The following is a 21,509-nucleotide window of genomic DNA, read 5'->3' on the forward strand; positions in this document are numbered from 1 at the left end:
AAAGTTAAATTTTTATTTTTGTATTAATTGATCTCTGCAACCTGATTAAGGAAGATATGAGACCAATAAATGTGGCTTTGTTCTATTTTATCTCGCACCTCTAATAAAAATTTAAAAATCTCTCTGACATTACTCTGCTAGAAGAAATGAAAGTGAGAATCTTCCTTACTATTAAAATGGGTTTTCTTTCATGTGCATCTTCTACAAACATTCACAGCTTCTGTGATGGTGGTACCACTTAACCCTATTTTGAAACCTCATTAACCTCTTTCTTGATGCTTGTGAAATGAGATTTGTTAGATACTCAGCTCTTTAAATATTTCTCTTCTGTAAAGCTGAAAGCAAAACAAAATAAGAGCAGAATATAAAGACCTGGAAAACATCTCATCAGCAATGTGCTATTTGTTTTTCAGTAGAGTAAGTGTAGAGTATGGACCTCTTGATTTGTTGCTAACTTAAGATCCACTGATATATCCTCTGTACCGATTCTTTGGCTCTTTTCTTTCAGATAAATGTAATTTTATACACATTCTATTCAAATGTACCATTAAAAGATAAACATGAAAAGAGGTTATAAGAGATAACAAAACCCTACCAGATTTAATTCAAAGAATCCAATCCACTGACGATAGATAATTTTCTCACAATCTGAGTAGGTGGCTGCTCTCTGAAATGAGCCATTCCCAGTGTTTGTTTCATTTCTCAGCCTCCTTACCTTTCTCACTGTATGTTTAGAGTCCTGCACCAAAGGCTCCTTGCACACTAGACTTCTTTTTTCTCTCCCTATACTGAGGGTCTCCAAAGGAAAAACAAACAAAACAAGGTAGAAAGTTTGTCTGAGTAAGTGGATTTTTTAAAGTTTGACAGCAACTCTATAACAAAAATATCCATCTTTATGGTACACCTAAACAACAGCAGACATTCTCAGAGGTGCACAGCTTGCTGTAGTTTCACCTCAGGTGTATGTTTTACCACAGGCTCTATCAGTACCGTGATCAGGTAAGAAGCCCCATTTCTAGAGTGAGCTAACAATAGTTAGATCTCAAATTGGAGTTTTCCTTTAAGTTTTTAAGTCTAGTTTATTTAAATATTTTGAAAGGTGAAGCTCTGCAACGGACTCTTTCCATGAGCATTTTTCCTGGCTAAGTGATTAGGCAGGTCTCCTGATATCCCTGGGAGAACAGGACTTGACTAAATGCCTCTGAAGAGAACTGAATGGTAAATGTGCAGCTGCTAGATTTATGGAGCTGATGGATAAGGAATACTAATTTTTCTTGGTGTTAATATATTTGTGTGATATCCTTCTGAAACATGGCTGAATTGTGTAGCCTGTACCTCATGCTCTAGTAGAAGAGCTCATGACGAATGTACAGTAAAATACCCTTAATATTTTGCAGATGCTGTGAACACCAATTATAGAACACTGACTGCAGTGAAGGGGTTAATGATTAATTAAGTATGATGATATGAATTAAGTATCAGCAGGGTCTAGGGTAATTGATGTCAGGTGAATGGGAAACTCCCCAGGATAATGTCAGTGCCAGAGGGAGTGGTGATTAGTGGGGATAAATGCTGGTGTGATCTGCATCTGATGAAGGCAGAGCTGAAATGTTTGTGGGACTGGGCCCAGCTGAGAATAATAAAGGCTTTTCTGTTCCCAGCTGAGAATAAAGGAGATTTTGAATCAAAATATGTAAATACAGGTAGAACCCTTTCCATCTTTAGAAAATGCAACAAGACATATGCTTTTAATACATATCTGGACAAAGCTTTAGAAAGAAATTCTAAAAGTTCATTGTGAACCATGTAATCCCTGATTTTAAGAAGTTTCAAGAAAGGAAGAAAATTGAGATCTATTACTTTTCTCTGCTCATTTCAAAGAACAATGCAGAGCAGTCTTCAAAGTACAGATGAAGACTTTGCTGTGCTTCCACTTATTTCCTTTGCAAATTAGATTCCACTTATTCTGGTAGAACTTTGTAAATCTTCTTGGGGATCCCAGATGGAAAACACTGGTAAGTATTGTTTTAATTTAGTTTTAGAGATATATAACTTCCTATTGTTGTAAAGGCAGTCCTAAGAAGGGTTTCTTCAGACAACTCTAGATAATTATGATTCATTTGCAGAAAAAAGAAAGACTGTTGTGTGCATTGTAAAATGCAATACGGGATTTGTAGTACATAATCACTTAAGATTGTCTCATAATGTAGGTACTTTACTGAGATTAATTAAGGTTGTGCAAGAAAGCTCAATTACTCCATTACCTAACTTAGATGTGCTTGAAAATGCTCTTTATTGAGTAACCTCTTACATTAATCTAGACAGACAATTGTGTGTCTTGTGCAATTATTTTACTTTAATATCTCTTTCCTTCCACTCTACCTACAAGGGCAACAACAATGGTACTTCTTTACTTACTGTAGGCAAATCCAATGAACTCTTGGTGTGAATCTGGGCTGTCACTTTAGTTGACATGGCAAAAAAGAAAAACAGGCAGAAATTAAAACTTCCCTGGGATATCAATAAAGGTTTCCTGTGCAGAAATTTGCAGAAGTCTAACCAGGTTTGTGGGCAATGAAACCTAAACACAGGTCAGGAAGAAGGAAAGTTGATTTTTACTCTGTGGTTTTCCAATCATAATTTTAGCACGAATGTTGGGTGGCTGGATGGCTCATTATTTACAGTACACTGCCAACATATACAGTGTCCACTTCTGTTTTAAATAGGATGGTATCTTGAAATGAAAGGGAATGTGAAACAATGGAGAATCTGTCATGTTGCTACTTCAACAGCAATTGTTCTCAAAGTACAGCTTTACTGTTGTACTTTTATTGGAAGGAATTCTTGTTCATTACTGTACATCTGGACAGTGAGATATGTGTAAAATGTGCAATTAACATTTATTTCAGGTTTTAAATAGTTATATTTCTTAATTTAATAGATAAAATGATTAGTTTCAATTGATGAGGGGATTCATCTTGGGAGTGTCCAAAACTCACACAATATTTGTGAAAGATCTAATAAGATGGAAAATGTTTATTTCACTTCACAATAGATTGTCCCTGTATCTCTCAAAAATACAGATTTTTTCTAATTATGGATTAATTTTTACAATTTACATAACTTTGAGTTCAAAAATAATTTAATGTAATATATTATATATAATACTATAAATGAAGAAATTCTGCTTTCATTATAGGTGTAAATATTTTGCAGTGATGCCATAACTTGTCACTGAATTAATTTCTTGCCCAACTGTTAAAGTTCTTAAAGAACTCCGTGCAACAGATTGAGCAATATTCTCCATTCCTTTATAAAAGGGAAACTTGAGGAAGAAATTGCTCAGGGAATCCACTTCTTTGATGTGTTTTATTCAACAGACCTTTCATGGAGGTCAGCTGGAACTCCCACTGACCTCTTTGCAGCTACGTTTATGCCAACACAAAGCAGCTGATGCATTGGAGAGCTAGAGAAAATGGTCAGTAATTCAAAGCCAGGCCTTGTACTTTTAAATCCCACATGTTAAAACAAGGAGAAATATTTGTTTTTCTGACTTTTTCCCCCTGCCTATGAACACATAACTGTTATGAACTCAGCTTTTTGGATTCTGTGACTGTGCTGAGAGTGGGGTCAGCATGCCAGGGCTCCCCAGCAGCCCTCACTGCACTGGTGTGTGCAGCAGTGCAATGAGCAATGCACGCAGCCTCACTGCTGCTAGGCTCCGTGCAGTTCACCCTTCTGGTGAGTTCATTGCAACTGACATCATCTAATTTTCCTGGAAAAGGAAGGGGAAGAGTTTCTGCTTTGCTGAAACTATACATCTAATTGTAGAGATGTTTTCCTGCTGCTGGCAGTAAACTGCAGGAAATATGGGACAGCCCTTGGAAGAGGACATGAGGTGACTGAACGTGCAGCCATGCAGCTAATGCACCGAGTGGGCATTCCAGCAGTCTGGATAACGATTATTTATGGTGTCCACAATGACCTGGGTGCTTTCCAAATACAAGGGAAGAAACCATCCTTGCACCCAAGAACTGGAGTATAAGAAAACAGACACACACAGTGAAGGCTGTTTGAGGACACACCTAACTAATTTTCTTAAGTTTGTTGCTTTGTTTAATGCAATACTTGCAACCATACTAATATCAGTGCTATTGCTACTAAAATCCTGTCTCTTTTACAAGTATCTTCATTGTTTACCTTCTCTCCACAATGAAGATCCTTTATGTTTTCCCTTTTACCAGGTCTTTTTTTTTTTTTTTTTTTTTTTTTTTGGTAACAAAACAAAAAGTAAATCACATACCCCTGAGCTATAAGGAGGTAACAGTCTGTAGTTTTAGGGACTGGAGCAGCTTACAGCCACACAGGATTTGAAAGTGAGTAAATCTCATGCAGCAGAAGTTTGCTCCATTTTCTCCATCCTGATGACTGGAGACAGTCTTTAAAATATAAGGATAAACTGAAAATGTTATCACAGCATGAGGTTATGGAAAGTTTGAAATTCTGTGTTTGTGTTGCCTGGTGCCCCAGGGACTACAAAACAATACAGCCTTCAGTGTTCAGTAGAGTCAAAATAGAGAAATTAGAATATCCTTTGTGATAGGGGAATGGAGAAATATAGTGAATTGCAATGCCTGGTGTGTTATTGCCATCTGAAGTCTGTGAGAAATGTCACTGATGCCATTTCTAAAGCCTCATGAAACAGCCACATGGATGGTTTTGGTCAGGGCTGGATTCTCTGGATAAATACTTGGATTAAATTCTTGGTGTTTTCTAGCTGTGGGCAACAGTGTAAAGGTGCCTTGAAAACAATCAGGGAATGTTTTGCACAGATGTACAATTGTAACTTCACAGTCACGTGGTTCTAGATGAGATTGACTGCTGGAGCCAAGAGGGAGGCAGTGCAGGGATGCTCATGTGTGTGCTCAGTGGGGCACAGGCAGCCAGGCATGGAGTGGGGAGCTGCTTCTGAAAGCAAAGAGCTGGGCTGCTCCTGTCTCTTGGAAAGAGGGGTCTAACCTGCAGTCTGGCGGAGACATCTCTCCTTTCCAGTTTGTTGGTTTCCAGAGCTTTCCTGGGGACAATTGATCTGTTTTTAATAAGTGGAGATCTAGCCAAACCTGCTCCTCCAAACACAGCCCTGTGGACCTTTTCAGACATTTTCTTAGGTGCCAGGATGGTTTCAGACAGCTAGGAGCTCTGACCATTACAGGAGAGTTGCTTATGGGTTTTGAGTCATAAGTTTTACTTTCCTTAATTTTGCCAATCTCAGTCTTGTTCAGGGCTCTGGATCTCAGCCTGGATTCTAGCTACAGAGTAACTTCTGCATAAGGTACCTTTGTAGTTTAATGGTTAAAATTCCTGTTGGACTCAAAACTCCTGATGAGAGAATAGAGCACAGACTTGTGAGTTGAACAGGGCAGTAAGGCAGAAGCAGGTCAAGATGGCAGTTTAGAGGAAGGAGCTACTGGTGTTGGACAGAATGAGCTGTGCTTCTGAAGAACCTGAAATTTGTACTTCTTTGGGGTTTGTGTGTATAGTTTTCAGGGAAAATGTAGACGAGCTGGAAGGCTAAGACTGAAATCTATACATTTGGGCTGTCAGATTTATTTTCTCAGCCTTTTCTGAGATAGGGATAACAACTACAAGGTTTCTGAATATAATTTGCATAGCACAGAATAAGATTAGCCAAAAGAATGAGGAAAAAAAGTTAGAAAAATAGAACGGCATGACTTCACGGAGGAGAGTATGGGCTGTGGTTCACTTGGATTCGTCCCTTATAAAGGCTCATCACAGAGCAAATTTCTCAATTCATGCAACTGCCTAAGTAAGAGATGCCTAAATCAATCAATGGAAGCTTTGCAGAACAGCATTAAACAAGGTAATTTCAACTTAAATATGCAGATTTCAGGTGTGAGTCTCAACGTTTTATGTTTTCTTCAAGCAAACAAGATACAGTCCCAGGACTCTGCAACCCTGTCTGGTTAACGTCATGACAAAAATAGAGAACATATTCTCATCTTTCCAAAAGAGTTTGGCCACATCCAAACACTGATATATATTATTGAAAATCTTTTGGGTGAGGCTTTAAAATGTATTTGCAAGCAAACTCCTGACAGTTTTCAGGTAAAGGCCTTCTCAGAGATCTCTGAAAACATTTCTCCAGGTGTAAAGTTTGTAAATAGATCAGGACATCTGTCTGTAGAAAGTTGCTGTGCAGTGTGATGGTCTGAGGTGCTGAGCAGGTGCTGGGCTGAATTCAGAGCTGTGATGGTGCAAGAATGAGATTTTAACTGCTTCTCACATTGGATGGGGTTTTAAAATGAGACTGCGAATTTCATCTGGGAATCCCTTTTATCCTGGAATGAGACTAATGTTTAAAGACTGAGAAGTGGCCATAGTAAGACCAGAAAATGTTTGCTTGTACCCAAGAATCCTTTCTAAAATAACATAGTGCTTATATTTCTTTGTGAACTCAAAAGAAAAATCAGCCACCACTGAAATACAAAAGAGATGCAGTTATTTCTACAGGACCAAAATGTCATGCATTTACAGCCATAACATATTAGCTAATTTCCTATTTGAGAAAATTGACAGTAAAGAACTTTACTGTCAAGTAAGGCTCTTTTGTGACTGTTGAAAAATAATGGGAAGATTTGGTCTTCTTAATTAGCACAACTTAAAGGCGGAGCTATTATGTACTGGACTTTCAATATGTCAAGACAATTATGTAAAAATATTTGCAAATATAAATAATTTTTATATTACTTGATACAACATAGGTTGCTGGTGATAATGTAAGTGGTGATTTCAAGAGAAGCACCTTGGTTTCTTGAGATGCAAAGAAAATTAAAATGAGTGTTTGCCAAGAGCTAAGTACACAGTGATTTGCCTATACTGCAACTATATGTATCCAAGTATATGAAATTTCTCATAGACTACTGTTTGATTGCTAATAGGTAGTATAAGTTTTCATTTACCTTTTTCTTATTATCTAGGAAAATAGCATTAGAATTTTAGAAAATATTTTTGATTTCAGCCTGGCATATTTAGCAATTCTGAAGAAAAAACTATACTCATAAAGTGATATTGATTGTAGTTGGAATGTCTTAAAATGTCTTTCAGCAGTTAGAAATGGCTTTGGACATTCAGTGAATACCAATCCATTGAAACTCTCTAAGACTGTTAATAACTAAAATATTAAGGACGATTCAACACCTGCCTAGCACATTTCTATGGTGGATTTTAGAAAAAGTTGATATTGTACAGTTATAACAATGTGATATTATTTCTAATAAAGTCTTATGCCATAATACATTCAATAGGAAAGTTTTTCAACAAAAATTTTTTTTTTGCATAATAATGTGACCGAGCTGAATACACCTTAGGAAAAAAAGGGATGTTGTTCAGTGTGATATATTAACTCTTTACCTGCTTTCTCACTCTGATTTCAGCACATAGAAATGCCTTAATAGCTGGCTCTAAAAAAATATAGTGACTGTATAGAAAATATTAAACATTGCTGAAAGCTGAGTGTTATTGTATGAGGAGTACTGCATATCTAAGTTTTCATTCTATTATTTGTCAGTGCTTCAGGATCTTGAATTAGAAAATGGTCAAATATTCTAGCATTGATCTTGCTTCTCTCAGTTTCTTGATGTGTAGGAGGTATTATATCCATTCTTACCTGAAGTGAATAGTGAAATAGTGAATAGTGAAAATATTATTTTACACAATTTGGACCGTTTGCAATAACCTCCTAAATGCTATTCTGATATGGCTGAGATCCAAATTAAAATTAACCAGTTTTACTTGTCAAAGGCTTTATAAATTTTATATAAGTATAAAATAAAAGGCTTAGAAAGAATTTAGAAGATACTTGAGTGCATTATGCTGGTACTGAGTACCACTTAATATAATAAATAATTTGTACTTGTTGAAGTACTTTTTTTTTTTCCCCATCTTGGCTGCATGGGCTCTCACAGCTCTCACAACTGCATAAAACAGTCTTAAGAAGCATCCAGTGTTGCAAAGTATTCTTAGTGATTTAGCATTTTTCTTAGTAACATAGACATTACTTAAACACAAAGGCAAATTGAAAGATTGCTGTGATTTCACTGACATGAACCGACTTTGGAATTTAACCAATGAAAATCAAATCTACTGACCTGTAATTGAAAATAATACTTTTATTTGTTAAGAAGGTGTTGATCTTAAAAACTGTAGGGTGCTGTAATCATATAAAGAAATTGAGAAGCTTTTTTTATATTTCTTTGGATGTGTTGGTGAATGGACATTGCTAGAAAAAGAGTTCATGTGTTCTTTGCTCAAATATTGACAAGACAACAGAAAATAAACTGGATAAATCTGGTCTTTATCTGGAATAATGTTTATAAGAGGAGTATGAAATATAATGAAAAAATGTAAAAAATAATTACTTTTATTTGGAAAATACTGTAATGAAGAGATGAACTGTATCTTACTGACCTGGCTAAGCATTTCATTGTTTTTATAGCTAAAATACTTTCCTAAAGTCCCAGTGGATTTTTTTTTTATTTCAATCAAGCTTCATTATTTTGGAGATAGTTCCATTATTTCCCTCAGTTTCAGACCTCACATGGAGTTATCACACAAGTTGCATATGTGGAACAGTTATGTTTGCCAAGGCTCTCTACCTAGAGGGTCGCTGTTTTGTGAGTACTGATTTCACACATAAAAGGAGGAAAAGGCAAAGTCAAGGAAAATTTTGTTTTCCAAAGTGGCCACAGAGATGTGGCTGTGAAACTGAAGGCACAGCCTTAACCTCTGAGAGATGAATATTAAAAGGGTTTTGTTTAATTTACTGTATATAGGTCCCAGGTATTGTAGTCGGATGGTTTTAGAAAAAAGCTGAACTTCATAAATATAGAGGAGAAGTTCATAGAGGCTCCTTAGCATAAATGAACACTGATGACTGAACAAATCCCACTGAAAGTGTATGTTCTGGTCTAAGTGTTGGACTAAGCAAAAGACAGAAGAGAAAAAAAGATTTTCCAAGTATGACTAGTCAGGATTATCTGATCCTGATGTGGGAGCACAGAGCAAACAGCTCTTACCTGCTGTGATGAGTTGACCTGCAGCAGTGGGGAGCCCAGCCCTGCTGGGTGTGTGTTTGCAGGCAGCCTGGCCCATGCACAGCTCCAGCACAGCCCTGCAGGCTCAGGGGCCAGCCCAGCACTTGCACCCTGTTCTCCCCAGCAGGAGTACCCTGCTCCCCTGGTGCTGGCTCCTTTTCTCTTTCCTGGGACTGCAGGGGCTGGAATGCACAGATGTGTCCTTCCTGTGGCTGTACCACGGCTCTGTCCCCACCATCTGAGTTCTGCCCCTCTCCCAGCCCTCCTAGAGACTCTGGGAGCCCCTGAAATGTGATATGTGATGTGATTTGTGACCTGACAGCACAGAGCTGTCTGAAAGCTGGGAGCACAGCACCTTTCTTACAGCACCTGAATGATGCTGAGAACCATACCTGTGCAGGAACCATTCTGTTGGGAGATCAGCATGTGGTTGTGGGAAGTCCAGAAACAGACAGATTTATACTCCAGATGGTGAAATGGTGGATTTCTGCTAAATGGGCTGTGGTTTTCTGCATGGACATCCATGCAGAAACATGTTAGAGAGACAGAAGTGAAGGTTTTTGTGCACAGAATGACTGCTTTTTCTCCCCACCTGGAGGTGAGCAAGCAGGAGTAATGACTGGAAAACAATCTTCGTATCTCAACAGCCTTTTTTCCTTTTTTATAGTTTTTCTGGTTTTGTTGCTATCTGTCTGATAAAAGGTAAAATGTCCTGTGTATGATTAAATGATAAATGACCTCTGTAGCTAAAGAGCTGCCAATAAGTCATCTAACACATTATATATCTCTATCTAAGACTGACTGTGTAGTTAAGTCTTTCCAACTACATGAAAGAGAAAAGAACTCTAAATAGCAGAATATTGCAGAGGACGTTTTTGGTTATGAAAACCTCCACTACTAGGATAAATCTAATTATCTCTAAGTGGGTGAACTGAATAATACATTTGGATTTTAAAAGCTCTGGTTTAGGATAACATTTTTCTTAACTGGTTTTGGTCCTGAAAGACTTAGATTGTCTAAAGAGATATTATGAAAGTGCCCAGGCAAAATGAATGCTTAATTTTACTTGGTTACTCAAGTTAATGTTATATATTTTGAGTACTGTTAAATATTTATATAAATATGAAATGACAAAAAAACACCATAAGTCAAAATATTCAATTCACTGAAGTTTTGAAACCTAGGGATATTGTTTATCTGGGCTGTTTTCCAGCCTTTGGAACAGGATAGTGCATCTGTGTGCACAGCTGCCCAAGTGACATGCTTGCTTCTATTTTTCTGTGTTCCTCAACACCAATATAATGGGGTTCATTTGAGAATGATTTGCAACTATTTTTTTACATTGGGATGAATTTCCACAGTAGATTATTACGGCTTTCACTTCATTCATTGTTTCAAACTTCGGGTAGTCATACATAGAAAGGTTTCTCTGTGGGTGTTTATTAAACCAATGAAAGGAATTCAAATCTAGAAGAGAAGGGGTCTAAGGAGATAATATTAAATCCAATTTACTTTAAACCTTTAGATTTCTGTGGTTTTTGGGGTATTATGGAGAATTTTTAAGGTTCTGTAGTGTAACAGATATCCCAATGGGTGAAAGCACCACTCAGAATACTTGCTGCAGTCACCCTTGATATTGAAACAGCATAATGAGTGACTGGGGCAGTGTTTTTTGGGATTTGACATTATTAAGAGGTAGTTGTAAGTAATTTAAGAAAGAATTCAAATTTTTCACGGGGAGTTGTCTATCAGTAAGGGGAAAGGAGGGAGGAGTGTATGCTATAGTGAGAAAGAGAAAGGAAGAAGATGTTTGCAGGAGGTTTGAGGTCAGCCAGTCCCTAGCACAGCATAACTCAGGTCCCAGGCTCTGTGACCAGTTCTGATGAGGTTCTTGTCATCACCTTACGCACACATCATGTCATGAGAACTCTTTCTGTCTTACCTGGTACTCCTAAGGCTCTTCTGCCCACTCTGGCAGAAGTGACACAGATACATTTAGCAACTGGGAGTGCTTTTGGAAGACAAATACAGCTGCAGCTCCCTGCTAGATGGAACTTAGAAGGAAAGAGTGAAGAGCCATGGGGTATTGAATCCCCTGAAGGTAGGCAGGTGTTTACAGATGTTTACAGGTGTTTAACAAATATGCTAGATAAAAAGATTCTCAAAAGTAAACCTTCACCCCTGAATAATGATATCCTCAGGTACAGATGTTAAATTTTTCAAATATTTTCCTGTGCCCTTCTTAATGATGATATTTTTAGAAACTTCCTTAACTGACAAGAATATTTTGTGCCACGACTCTGGTAGGATCTGTAGTAAACTCTCTGTTTCACTGTATCAAAGTGTATCTCTTTTTATGTCACACAGATAATGTGTGGAATGAATAATGAAGTGTAAGGACTTGAAGCTTTCTCTGCTCATTGCTCGAGTGTGTGCACAAAGCAAGTTATACAGCTGATAAATTTGTATTAGACAAAATTGAAATTTTTTCTTTTTTAGAAAATCTTTCATATCTGTATGGTTCTCTTTTTACAAATCTCTGCTCCTGAGGATGGAAGAACCTTCATGAACTAAATATGTAATTTTATAGGTCTTTTTGTTGTTTGGATTCTTCTAAATAACAGAGAACTTTTTGACAGAAAACCTCTGTGCAACACCACTCCTGATGTTTGGTATTTCCATTGATACATTTTGACATTGAAATTGTTCAGTGGGATTATAAGGTAACAAGAATAACTGTCAAAGCAAAAAAAAAAGAAGACTCAGCCAGTTCCCCTCATGCTTTTAGCTTGTCATTTTAACAGTTAACCCTTTCCTCAAGACCCCATAAATGGAAATTTCAGACTTTCAAAAAAAGTATTTTCATATGAACATATAAACTATTGATTGCTCAAGAAATTATGGCCAAACAAATTTAGTCAATTTTATGAAGTTTTAGGGTCGATGAACTTGGAGAAGGCTGAAAAAGCAGATTAGTTAACTGACTGAAAATTGAGTTCAGAACTGAAAATTAACCATTCAGCCACCTGGAGAAGTGTGTCACTGAAAAATTGCTGAATGGTTGTCTTGCAGCCTACAGTTTGTTGAATGTATAAGCACAATAAAAACTTTTTTGAACTTATTTGTGGTTCTTTTTTGCTGAAGACCATATGCTGCTTAGCCTTGCACAGATTGCTATTGCCAGTCTGCTGTGTTTTGCCTTTCTACATGAAGGAGAAATCTAAAGTGGAATTGTTTATAAGTTTCCGAAAAATTGGTTAATAGAATGGACTTAGAAATGAAGAAGATAATTTCATAACAGAAACAACATACAAAATTAAATTAGCTTTTAAAAGACATCAGTTTCTTTTGAAAGCAGTGTAGAAAAACAGTGAAAAAAATTTGTAACTTTGTAGTTTTGAAGCTATATCATTTGTCTCTGTCTTGTCTTTGAATTTGAATGCAAGAGATAGAATATGGTAAAAAGTCATGTCTCTTCCCACATAATTGTCATTCTTCTCCTTTTCCTCCCACTTTTAATTTTTTATTTTGATTTTCTATTGTTTAGATTTTAAAAGCAAATGAAGATGAAGATCAACAAAGAAAAAGGGAGAAGTCAGAAGAAGATACATATGATATTGGACATTTCATGTAAGACTGATGCAGATTTTCAAAATTAAGTTTATCTGATTCAATGATTTTCCACTTCAAAATTTTAAAGAGAACACTCTGAAAAAGAAATTCTCTCATGAAAAATCCCAAAAGTTTTAAATAATTTCTAGCATTCAGTTATGCTTGTTCTGTCAAATGTGGATCTTGAACAAAGTTACCCAACAGATCTAGAAATTGCAATCAGATAGCAATGGCTTGTTCATGACAAAAATCCCATTTCCTTCAGGCTGAGATTTGTCCCCATAATATCACATTTAAAGAAGTGATCGAGGTTTCATCAGTGCATATTCTCTGACTCCATGTATGCAGTGGTTCCTCTCTCTGCAGGTAGAGGGTCATTTTCAATATATTTTGGTCTCTTTAATGTAAACATAATAGGAGAACCAATAAACCCACAAGATTTTCAAGTTGTCCTGTAGAGTTTTCATCTCTGGCAAAAGGTTTTACTTTAGCTCAAACAAAAACAGATAAACAGCTTTTTTATTTAAAGAAAGAAAAAAAAAATCAAAAAAAAAAAAAAAAGGGGAAGAAAAGGAGAAAAACCCCACTCACTTAAGAACTTTATTCATATTTTTCTTTCAAAGTTTTCTTTGAAAGGCAGGGAATAATTGTAAATGCAATTCCTAAGGAAGTAGTTGTTCTGCTGGTGAGAACCAGCATGTGGCCAGGTTAGAGCTGAGCCCTTTTTGCCTACTGAAGAAGTGATCACAGGGCTGACAGCTGGAGTTTACTCGACTGCACAATAAAGCATCCCTATAGGTACCTTTTGTTGTATTTAAAATGCCAAGTGTAATCTTAATGCACTTTTTTCTTTGCCTTCCTTTTTTTCCTCTGTTGAGTATTATATCTTTAACCAAGGAAATGAAAAGAAGATAGATAAACAAAAGAGATCAACATGTACCTCCAATTATTTAAGACACTCTCTAGGGAAACAACGTCTTTCACTTATTTATGTTTTATTCTTGTATTTTTGTGTTAGGCAGTGAAGAGAAAGTCCAGTAATTACTTGAAGTTTTGTGTCACAATGATTGTTTAAATGAGTAGAAATCTGTATGACAACCACATCTCTTGATGAGATTTCATGTTGTCCTTCAAATTCTGTGTATTAGCACTGCTTGAATACAGGTAGAATATACTTAAATGGAAAATAGGTCCTAAAATATTAAAACTCTGGAAATAAATCCTCAAAACACCAAAATCTCAAATGCTCTGAATGGACTAATTAAATAGAGGTATTTTCTACACTTTTGGAAATTGTAATACATTTGAATATATTTTGAAAACCCTTTTTATTATCACTCAAGAGGGCAAGTATGTTTGCCAGTTTATATTCCCTGCACAGTCACAGGACTTGCTGTAGTCATCGTTCACTGATCATATTTTGTTAACAATTTTCCCCCAGGATAGGACAAACTTGTGGCATCTGTCTTGCTGTTGAAATGAAACAATCTGTAGACAATCACAGTGCTTTGTGATGCCCTTGTTTTATGCCAAAGAAGGAAGATACATACAAGTGGAAACAGGCATCTACTGCCTGGAAAATCACTATGTGAACTTCATCATTTTGAATGTGTGCTGTCACACCAGAATATTGTGGATGACAAATATTTTGTCATCATATTTCAGAGGTAACAAATCATCAGCTGTGTGAAGTTTAGCAAGGGAAAGTGCCAGATTCTGCACTTGGAAGATTCTGGACTTCTGCACAGACTGGGGAACCAGAGGCTGGAGAGCAGCCCTGTGGAAAGTGACCTCAGATTCCTCAGTGATGGCAAGGTGAACACGAGCCAGCAGTGTCCTGGCAGCCAGAGGGGACAACCCTGTCCTGGGGTGCACCAGGCACTGGGCAAGGGGGGGGATTGTCCTGCTCTGCTCTGAGCTGGGGTGGCCTCACCTCCAGTGCTGGGGGCAGCTTTCCGTGCCACAATACAACAAGAATATAGAGCTATTAGAAAACATCCAAAGACTGGCTACAAAGATTGTGAAAGGCCTGAGGGGAAGCATTAAAGGTATACCTGAGGTCACTTGGTCTGTTCAGCCTGGAGAGGAGCCTGAGGGCAGACCTCATTGAAGTTTAGAGGTTCCTTACCAGGAGGAGAGGACAGACAGACACTGATCTGACTGACAGCACCAGAGGGGATGGCATGGAACTGAGTCAAGGGAGGTTCAGTTTGGATATCAGGAAAAGCCTCTCCTCTCAGAGGGTGGTTGGGCCCTGGAAGGGACTTTCCAGAGAAGTGGTCATGGCACCAAATCTGACAGAGCTCAAGAAGATTCTGGGCACTGCTTTTAGGCAGATAGTATGAATGTTAGAGTTATTCTGTGCAAAGTCAGTATTTGGATTTTTTGATCCTTGTGGGTCCCTTCTTGATCATGATACTCTGTGATTCTGTGTTTTATTTTCTGCTTTATTCTGGTACTTTGTTTTAGATATTAGGTAAAGAACTTCCAATGTACTTTTTGCTGACTTAGGATGTTCATCAGTATTTTATAGAGAGGTCACATAAGGCATAACTAAAATTCATAGTTGTTAACAAATGTAGTAAATGTTCATTTTCGTTTTTAGACATCAGGAAGCCAAGACTGTGCCTTGACAGACTTTGACCCCAAAGAGCATATAGAATGAAATCAATATTCTTGTTAAAATGCAGAATTACACTTTGGGTCAGCTTTTCTTCTCCATTAACATCAGATGACAGGGTTTCCTCTTGCAGGACCTTAGTCACGCAAATACAGAACCTTTCTATTTCTACCAAAGCTGTTCCATAGGTGTAGGTGGGTACTTGTGAATGGAGAAGTGTGAATTATGTCCTTATTTATTACTCTGTTTTAAGATGTGAAACAGAGTGAGACAGGCAGGCAAGGTTCCTGCAGAAATAACTCTGCTAGTGACATATGATGGCAAGGAAGGGATTGCCACAAGGCCTGTAAAAACAAGTGTGTGAGTACTGAGGAAAATGCATGCTAAAGCCTTTCAAAAAGGGTAATGTGTTTTATTGCCAGGACACTCAATGAGGAACTCAGGTGAGTAAGGCTGGGTCAACAATTTTGGGCAAGCATGGTTCGTTTATGTCCCTATTCTTCAGATCAAAAGGTTTAAATTCAAACAGTTTATTTCTAAGAGAAGTGAAAACAAAGTCATTTTGTTTGTGTGTTTCGAAAGCTGACCTGAAAAATAACTTTCACTTCTACACCCACCACTGATTGTTCAGTTTTTGAAATTTAGCCAGGAAATGTGCTATGTAAGAAGTGGACCTGCATAATCATTTAAATGTTTGTTATCTGCAATAGCTGTTGGGGTTGGGTGAGTGTCATGAAAATCTCATGAGGTTTTGACTGAGCCTCACATGCAATTTTTTCATGAGCTCTAGATCATAAATATTTCACATTTCTTGACAGCTCACAAGGCTCTCTTTTCTATTTGAAATGGGTACATTTTAACTCACCCACTGAGCCCACTTGCACTCTTGGCAAATATGGATATAAACAGGATGCAAAGGGTTACCTTGAGAATTGTTCTGTCAGTTGGAGTACCCTTTAGTGCGTGGCCTTTTGCATGGCCAGGAAAGGCTGTGACATCTGTGTGGCCTTTTGCATGGCTAGCAAAGGCTGTGACATGTGAGGAAGAGCCCTACAAGGGAGTGGTGACTTGGACTTCTGTATCCCCACAGTACTGCATTCGCTGAAGCTGGCTCTAAGAGCAGGAGAGATCAGATTATAGAAAATTTTGGGTTTATCTAGTGTGCAGTGGTCAATTAGGCTGGCAGAAAGTGCTAGTCTGGCATGACCTCTCTTACCATCTTGTTCAGTCTTTGGCTAAAGGCACAATCTATTTTAAAAACACAGTTTTCCTGTAACTTTCTTCCCTAGCTCCCATTTCTATTCAATACACTTACAGGGTTGAGAAAAGAGCCCAGAAAATGGCATTGTGGCCAATGTTTGTCTGTTATAACCAGAGAGGAATGTCTTGAACTTAATATGTTTGGTTTGGGAGATCTGTTTTTGTCCAGTATAACCAATTGTCCACTATAACCATGTCCATCATAAGTGTAGTGTGCACTATATAATTTAACAGCAGTGGTTAGTACAGCAAAAACCAACTGTTGAGGCTGGGTGGGAAACCTGAGATATTTTGTTAACCAAATATGTCCTAAAATAATCTCAATTTTTTGAGAAACTATCAATCTCTGCATTCTTGGCTAAGTGCTGTTGTTGAAATTTTAAAATGGTCTATTCATCCTTAAATATACGCTTCACCAAGAAAAGAAAAGAAAAGGAATTTTTTTTTATTCTTTCAAAATATCAGATACTTTATGTACTAAGCAGAACCTTGGCACCCTTGAACCTGAGGAAAAAAAGGTTAAAATGGCTGGGGAACTGACACAATTAGTTTCTGTGGAGGAAAGGGGAACCTTTAAAAATTGGACACGTAAAAATACATTGGGTCATACGAAGAGAGAACAAATATATAAGACTAAGCTTTCTCATCACAGTTTAAATAAATTTTATGGACATTTCAGGATCTCAGTAAAAGTTATCACAGTTTAAAATTTTTAATTTATTAAGTCTTGTTGGATAAAGGGCAGGGAATAGAATAGGGATTCATTTACAAAACAGTGCATTGTACCCTTTTAAATGCCAAAGATCATTAGAAAATGGAAATTAGCTTCAGTTAAGTCTAAAGAAATATGTCCTTGCTTTTGCTATGTGAAAAAGTGAAATTGATTACAAGCAGGTTTTAAAATACAGAATAAGACTTTTTTTTTCTATAAAACAAAGCATTTCAATGTTACATACCAACTTATTTTCATTAAAATCAAAGCCAGAGAAATAACAGGCTGGACTTGTACACCATTAATAAAGCCAGCAGGTGATGCAGTCAGTCTTGGAGCCAGCAATTCACTGGCTGGGGAACTTGCCTAAGGGATGGGGGAAGGAGGCTCTCCTGCCAGTGGAGAACCCCTGTCTCCACCTTCCAAGAAATATGCTCTGGAGACATATGTGTTCATGGTGGGTTTTTTTTTTTCCCTTATTTTGTAGTCCTAATTTGCACATGATACAACCATTGTTTTACTAAGTATTCTCCCAATTTATAAATAAGAGCCTAAGCCATGGTTTTCTTCTTGACTCTGTCCTGGCATCCTGAGAGCCTCAGCTCCCTGGAGTTCACCAAAGGTCCTGGTTGGACTTCATGGTCTGTGAATGGCCTGGAGAGATGTTTTGGAGAGCATCAAGGATGTGTCCCCACCTGAGGGAGCAGGCCTGACACTGGGCTGATGGAAGGGAGCAATTTGCACAAATTCAATTTTTGAGACATATGCAGGCATCTGCATGTACCAAACAGTTGTGGAACAGAAGAGCAAGCCTCAGGCACAATCCCTGATTGGTGGCAGCCTGTGAATTTGGCAGTGAGGAACTGTGATAGCTCCTAAGAGAGCTCTGCTGTTCAGGGGTCACTAAACAATCCTTATGTAAACTCTTCCTGAGGGCTCCCTTCTACCAAACTCAGACAAAAAAGAATAGTGTCTTTTCTAGTCCCCCTGTAAGCTGCACATATACTTTTCACTTACTTTTTTCCCCAGTTTTTCTGCCCTTAATTGTGCTGGTAAGGTAAAATAGATTACAGGCAGTTTAGTATTGGAGACTGACACTTTTATTTTTCTTTCAGTCTCTCAGTCTTCTCAGTCTCTGCTGTGAATGGAACAAGACTCCTCTTCTTGCTGCAAAAATGCAGTTCCTTGATGAGAGGTATTATGCAAGTTACTTTAATTACTTAGCCAGAGCACCCTAGGGAGCCCTTTTGAACCACAGCCTTCTGTTCTTGCAGGCAGGATAAAGTCAGACTTGCTCAGCACTGAAAGTAAACTTTAGAACTGTGAGTTCTGCCCCCGTCCTGACTAAAACAACAAAAAACCTCACTGCAGTAAGCTCCAGTCTGTCTCAGTCCACCCAGATATAAACTAACTCATCTACTGAAAGTTTATGACAAATGAGATGCAAACAGTTCCACTTTGGCCTTTAGGGCTGAGGAGAAGTAAAGGCCTGTCTTTGTCTAGTGATAAATGAGATGCTTATTCCAACATTTTGCTCTGCCAGTGAATTATAGTTGGAACTGTTGGGAAAGGAAAAATTGTGGTTGGAAAAAGGAGTGTATTATGTGTGAGTGACACAATGTTTGTGCATGTATGTGGGTGTTCTGAGCAGATCCTTACGATGTATAAAAGAATAAGGATGAAGAATGCTTTAGTGTTGCCAAGTGTTTATCTTTTCAGATATATAGTAGTATCGACAGTGCTTCTTACTGGATGGCTCCTAGAGTAAGGAGAGAGAAGGAAAAAAGTTGATGGAATCCTTACAGAATAATATGAATTTTCTTAGTATTAGAAATTAGTATAAAAAAAGTCAATAAAGACAATTTGTTCTAGGTCATGACATTAGAGAGAATCTTGGAATTGTAAAATTGTACTAGCTTGGAATTAAATCTTTAGCTGAGGTTGACCTATTCAGGCAGGTTGGCCCTGTTTCTAAAGCACCAGCATGCCTTTGAGTTAGTGTGGTGCTGCTTTGTCAGAATTTCAGTACTTTGGCAGCCCTGAGGCTTGTTTTACCACCTATCTTCTGTCCTTTGGTGCCTGTCTCTGACAGGAGCACTCAGCCTACTTCATGGGTTTACCTTCCTGCTTCAGAGTTTCAGGTAATTCCTTCTTCCTCCTTGCTGAGAGAGGTGATTTTCAGCCTCTGGAGATCTGCATGGCCTTATGTCTATCTAACCAAGATGAAACAACTGAATTTTCCTCCACAGAACAGAAACCAGTTAAGTCCACTTGGCTGTTCTGGCTTGTCTGCTGTTTGGATGTTTTGCAGACCCCAGATGGTCTCTCCTTCATTAAGAAAAGCACTTGCAATCCTAATAATTTGGCTAAAACTGGAATGCCTCTATATGGCCTACCAGACAGGGAGCATACTCCTGGTTCAGTGCTCCCTGTCACTTCACAGATATCCTCATGAGACCCCTCTTGGGCTCTCCTGACACAAGCTCTCAGTTTGTCAAAGAATAATTGTCCACTCTCCTGAATTTGGAAACTTGGGTATGGCAAGTCTTCACATCCACACAGAAAGACTTCTAAGTGTTCAAGGGTGGTGATTGGGACAATTTTTAAGCTTTGTACGACTAATATCCAGTGTATGCTTTATAAAGTGAACCCCTGTGATGCTTTCTCCCCTTGGTATCCCCTTGGTTTTGCAGGAGGTGTGTGTATGCACATAGGCACAGGCAGCAGTATGAAACTTCTGCTTGCTGTATTCCATAACACTGTGCAGATGGTCCTCTGGATTACAAAGGAAATGCCTCTGGCAAGCTGTGCTCCTCACTGTGATTGATGCTATAAGGTATAAGCTTAGAGGTTCTGCAAAATATCTTCTTTTCTCATTTCTCTTTTTTTTCCTTTTTCTTTGTCTGCTAATAGAATGGTGTAGCAGAGTATACTTCTAAACAATTGCAAAATATTTGTAAACTTTTTTAGATACCTATAATGTTTGCAGTTTGTAATGACTTCTTTAACAGTGACATGAAAGGGACTTCCTAAGACCATTAAATGTTTTACATTCAGGAATGAATGACTGTGGTTATTTAATAAACAACAATATGAAATCCTCTGCTCCTATCTTCTCCATCTCACCTCCTAACTAGCAAAACATATCTTCTCCCAGTTTATTTTCTTCAAAACAGATTTCAGAGAATAGTGAGGTATCTTCTCTGAGCTAGAGATGAAAAGCTGCCTACTTAATATTTGGCACCTGCCTTTATATGCTTCATATTTATCTTTACTTGCCATTTTTGTCACTTTCCAAAATGTCAGGCACAGCATTCCTCAACATTTTCTTCATGAAGATTTTAAATTTTGAAGGATAAATTGGTTGTCATTCAACTTGAAGCAATATCTAAAACCCTCATTGCAGTAAATATAGGAAGGGTCAACATAATCAGGTTACTTTAGTTTTAGAGTTCAGTTTTTATTGTAAAGCTTTAACTTTTAGACTGGAAGAAAAAAAAAGCTATATTTTTCCTTTTATAAAATTGAAAAGAAATGTACTCAAACAAATTAATCTAGTGGGTTTTTAGATCTCTGTATGCCAAATTATCTGACTCCCTAAATGTCATATTAGCAGTTAATGAATGCCAGTTGAGACCATGAGCCTGGAATAGGGTGGTTGACAATTATGTCCATGAGTTTTAGTATGAAGATCCTAAAACTTCACTAATTAAGCATGTTCTTAAAAGGGAAGATCCAATAAGTGGGTGTGGAATTTTTAAGTAGCTTTTTGCCTACTCCATCCCTGCTTCCACTGAACTGGGTGAAGATTTTTAAGAGTGTATAAATGAGATATGTGCAAGCCTGCCCAGCTTTATAAAACCCATCTTGCACTTGTTTACTGTCATTTGAATGATGTTACAGCATTAGTAGAACTGCAGGCAAATATGAGACACAGGGTAGAGAATATTATTTTTGAATTTACCAGTGAAAAATTTCTTTTTCTTCTACTCTTAAGCAAGTAATCCAAATTCCATGCATTCTTGCCAGTTAAACTCTTAAGTCAAGGACTTATTTGGGAATAGGAAGGGTTTGGGGTCTTTTTTTGTATCGATCTTTTATTTCAGAGATGGTTAAATGGACTGATTTTTATATCTGATCAAAGACCTGTTTTTTCTTCTGTTGATGTTAATGGCTATGCTCATATTGATTT

Source organism: Prinia subflava, chromosome 1 (assembly GCF_021018805.1).
Source record: "Prinia subflava isolate CZ2003 ecotype Zambia chromosome 1, Cam_Psub_1.2, whole genome shotgun sequence".
Lineage (NCBI taxonomy): Eukaryota > Metazoa > Chordata > Aves > Passeriformes > Cisticolidae > Prinia > Prinia subflava.